Raw genomic sequence first — 4,751 nt, 5'->3', positions numbered from 1 at the left:
AACATTACGACATTAACTTCGCTTGAAAAGTACTTAATTGGTTGTAAAGCACTCTGGGAAATGCCGAGGTCATGAAAGGCACTTTATAAACGCAGGTTTATTTTGTCTTCGGCCTTTTGTGTATGGAGTGCCGGCTAACATAATAAAATCTCAAATCTGGCAAGGCAATAGCCCAGGTTGCTGCATAACTGGACCGCAACTTGTGGTTTGTGACCAGAGTCCTTTGTCCTCACAGAGGAGATACAATGAACTTTGGAAAGAGGTTGAAAACCACCTTGAGCTGGACGAACCCATCCTCTGGTGCATCCAATCTTCCAGCTCCCGGCACCACCTCCCACACACGCACACACATACACACACAGACTTGTTTTACAATCAGTTTATTGAAACAGTTCAAAGATCTCATTTTGATTTTCCAGAGTCGCGTGAAGCAGGGGCTTAAATTTTCCAGTTAATTTACTGATTTGCCAGGTAACCTCTATTTCCTGCAGAAATGCATCAAATGCCCCTAGAAAACAATATTTGCCTTTCCAATCAACAGTAGCCGCAATTAATTTCCATAAAACAGTACATCGTGTACAAAATAAAATGCATGAACCCATTGCATCTGGAAATTGGTTTCATGATCACAGCAGGAAGGTTAGTCGAATATTAAAAGGTAATCAGAAAACATATTTGCCAAATGCGATTAATGTAGCTAAAAATAAAATGAATCCCATTAGGAAACGAAGCCCTCCATTAAAAAAATTCCAGAAGTTTACTCGGACCGTTGACTGAAGCACTGCCATATACTGCGAGTCAGTCACTGACTACACCAGTCTCTTATCTATCTGAAGGGGGGGGGGGGGGGGGGGGAAACACACTTCCTTCTGCGTTTCCGTGTGAGAAATTGTGCCCTCATGAGGTAACATTTACAAAGAAAAAAGGTTGTAGTTCCCCCCCCCCCCACCCTGTTTAAATATCAAACTGGCAATGTTTTCCTTTTGGATTGTTTTTTAAATGTTAAATTAAGCCCAGAGATGATGTGAAGAGGTAGTTTGAGTGTCTTGTCAATCAATATTCAATCCGTTATCACTAGATACCCAAACTTGTTAGCCCCCTGAAAGTATTTAACAATGAACCTTTTCCGGCAGTTTCTAAATGAAGACGTTGGATGTCTGCTTGTGTTTGTGTGTGTGTGTGTTGGGGAAATCCAATCTTTGCTTCAGCCAGTGGAAACAGTCTCTCCTTGAACGCAAACATTGGCTGTCTTCTGTTTTCCAGGTTTCCGGCTGGTCTTTGCCGCTCTTTCTCCAAATAGCCCACTTTTCTCGCAGAGTAAATTTAAGGACTTTTTTTTTGTTGTTTTTTTTGTAGGAAGGATCTCGCTTGGCCTCGTTTCGACAAGAGAAAAAAAAATCGTCGTTTCTCCCCGTCTAATTATTTACACAAAAAGGGAGCAAAGCGTCAGTAGAAAGGTTGTGAAGTGAATTCTCCTGTCAGCCATGGCAACAATCAGGGAGGCGACATCCAGCAGAGCCAATGGAGGGAGAGGGGGAGAGAGAGGGAGAGACAGACACATTAAAGTACCATCAAACTCGTTTTAGTCCGACTCGGTCGCTTCAGGGAGGTCAAGTGAAATCATTTTGGTTTAAGTAGGAAACTCGGTCTTCACTACCGATGATTTGGTCTTCAGAAAAACAGAGGAAGGACACACACACAAAAAAAATCTCTTGAAGGATTGAGCTCGCCTGCCGCCTGCCTATCATGCGTTCCACCGTGTGGAGGTTTCTCGCTGCTGTTGTTTTGTTGTTTGAATGGGAATGCTGGCTCTTGTCAGGTGAGGCTGGTGCATCTTCTCTAGCAGGAGAGGTAGAGGATGGAGGTAGTGATGGTGAAGGGGAGGAGGAAGATGCTGCTGGGGGAGTGCAGGCTGCTTCCCCCGCCTGTGCCGGTGGTGTTCATCGTGGTGCTTTGGCTGGAGTTCGGGCCAGTGCCCGAGGTGGGGGGCTCGCTGGTGACCGAGGTGTTGTTCATAGAGGTACTGCTGCTCCCAGTGCCCACTGTGGAGGTCATATTGTTCGCCGCCTGAAGTGGGAGAGAGACGCACACACAGCCTGTCACATGCGGTCACATCCAGCTCACCCTTCCCCTCCCCAAATGCAATAAACACAGCTGCCCACTTCTGACATATGCTCAAGAGCCACGGCTCTCTGCCCAGTTCCTGTCGCCAATATGTTTCTAGAGTGAAGCACATTCTGCACTAAACTAGTTGCCCACTCGACAATATCCATTTAACAGAGAACAACCATATCCCAAAACCAATATATCGATATATCACTGCATGGAGGAATTAAGTAAGAAGTCTCACAACGCCAGGTTTAAGTCCAACATGTTTGTTTCAAACATGTTGGACTTTAAGATGGTGTTGTAAGACTTCTTACTGTGCTCACCCCAGTCCACCGCCGGCATCTCCACATCATGGAGGAATTAAGACCGATATATCACTGAATTGAGGAATTAAACCCAACGTATCGATATATCACTGAATGGAGGGATTATCACCCATATATTACTGCATGTAGGAATTAAACCCAATATATCACTGCATGGAGGGATTATCACCAATATATCGATGTATCACTGCATGGAGGGATTATCACCAATATATCGATGTATCACTGCATGGAGGGATTAAACCCAATATATCGATATATTACTGCATGGAGGGATTATCACCAATATATCGATATATTACTGCATGGAGGGATTATCACCAATATATCTATATATCACTGCATGGAGGAATATAACCCAATATATTGATATATCACTGCATGGAGGGATTAAACTCGATACATCATAGCATGGAGGGATTAAACCAATATATCGATTTATCACTGCATAGAGGAATTAAGACCAATACATCGTTGTGTGATGCTGTAAAATTGGTGAGAGTCCGTTTAAATCTCTCCCGAATGGACTAAAAGCGTGCGGGAGGTGAGGGGTCGGCCGTTATCAAGGGCTTTGCCTAAATTCCCGATCTACCGGTAAATGTGGACAGTTTGAGTCGGTGCCTGGGAACCAGGACAGAAGAGAATGAGACCAGAAGGGAGACAGGTTCTGTGTTTCCCCTTACCCCCTGAGGGGTAAATGCGCGTTTGGGACGGACCCTCCTGTCTCCCACCCCATCCCCTCTCTGCCCAGAGCCGGGGAAGTGGTGAATCCGGTTCACCAGAGGGAGAGGCAACTCCCTCGCTCCCTCGCCACTCCATCCCCCGCAAAACCAGGAGCTATCAGACCCCCTGAGCGAGGAGCTCTGGATATTCCCATCTTCTGAAATAATTTAGTGAGTATTATTGCAAGGGATCAACTGCTCGCCAAACAACCCATCCGCTCCTTCCATTATTGAACAGGTCATTCAATATCCCTCACTGGCAGCACCAACATAGCGCTCCTCCCGACAGCGGGTAAAGTGATCGGTAACCGGGCAGAACCGTTTGCAGTCAGAGTTGTAGCTGTCTGACACTTTGAAACCCCTCTAGCAGGGCTGTAAACTTACCGGAACATCCCAGGCAAACAACACTGAACAGCTGGCCATGGATAGACCGTGCTGTGTACATACCTGCATTTGTATTAAAGCCGCTAGTGCAACAGCCCCGAAGCATAGACTCCACATTTTAGTCATTGTTGTTGTCTTTGAGAGAGAATGTTTTCTTTTGGAGTTTCTCTCGAGGTGTTTTTTGTTTGTCTCCCTCCGACCCTGTCAGGAAATTCTCTATTCCTCTCCAAACGCGCGCACTTTGATGTTTCTGTTTGTTTTTCCCTGTAGTTTGTGTCCTCTCCGCGGTTCCCAGCGACGGCAGGATGGAGACGGCGACTCGCTTTTATATGAGGAGAGACCGTGACGTGTCCATGGATCCGAGGGAATCTAACTCCCGTGTATCCCTTCCTCCTCCCCCTCCCACCCCCCAGGCTGACCAACAGGGACACACAGCACAGCTCTGCTGGAGAGAGAGAGAATGTGTCAGAGAGTCAGAGGGAGGGAGAATGTGTGATTGAGGGAGAGAATGTCAGAGAGAATTGGGCGGGATTCACCATTTCTGAGACAAACGGCTAGATTCCCGATTTGGAGGTTAAGTGCCGACGCCAGCGTGGGAACTGTGCCGTTTTGCGATGCCAAAATCGGCACCAACGCTCACCGATCCTGCTACCGGTAAAACTCGCGGCTCCCTCGCCAACAACATTAGGAGAATTGCTGGGTGCGTGGCCAGGCAGGCGCACGGCGATGAGCTACAGCGGTCGCGCTGTAAAACATGGCGCCGGCTGTGCGCGGACCCGACCTGCCAGATACTGCTCCCCTGGTCATCGCCAATCTGTCGCCCCCAGCCCTCGCGGAAGCCCCCCTTCCCGGCCAGCAGCACGGCTCCCGGCTGACTGTGGAGGCACTGGACACAGTCCACAGCCACCACACCAGGTTGCTGACCACTGAGACCACAAGTGAACTGCGTCGTTGGGAACTCGGCCAATCAGAGGCGGTGAATAGCGGAGGTCCTGGAGAATAATGATATTCCAACCGTGTTTAAATGCCGCCCAGTGTGCAACACATTTATGTCATTTTCGCAGTGCCAGAGGATCCCGATTTGGCGTCAAACCGGCGCCTACCATGTTTTGGCGCCGGAGGTTATTCTCCGCCCAATCGCATTTCGTGATTTCAGCATCAGCCGACGGTGAATCCTGCCCCAAATGTTGACGTCAGCAGAGTGTGGAGA

The 4,751-nt window shown here is 48.0% G+C and overlaps 1 long non-coding RNA gene across 1 annotated transcript; it reads right to left on the bottom strand.

Annotated features, from left to right (window-relative positions):
• Positions 1 to 364: 364 nt before the first annotated feature.
• LOC119967126 lies at positions 365 to 3,868 on the bottom strand. Its single transcript, XR_005460923.1, has 2 exons — positions 3,605 to 3,868; positions 365 to 2,067 (listed from the first exon to the last, which is right to left on the bottom strand). It is a non-coding gene; the product is annotated as an uncharacterized LOC119967126 (long non-coding RNA).
• Between the last annotated feature and the right edge of the window lie 883 nt (positions 3,869 to 4,751).

This window comes from Scyliorhinus canicula, chromosome 6, assembly GCF_902713615.1.
Source record: "Scyliorhinus canicula chromosome 6, sScyCan1.1, whole genome shotgun sequence".
Classification (NCBI taxonomy): Eukaryota; Metazoa; Chordata; class Chondrichthyes; order Carcharhiniformes; family Scyliorhinidae; genus Scyliorhinus; species Scyliorhinus canicula.
This window is presented reverse-complemented; position numbering and strand designations above follow the sequence as displayed.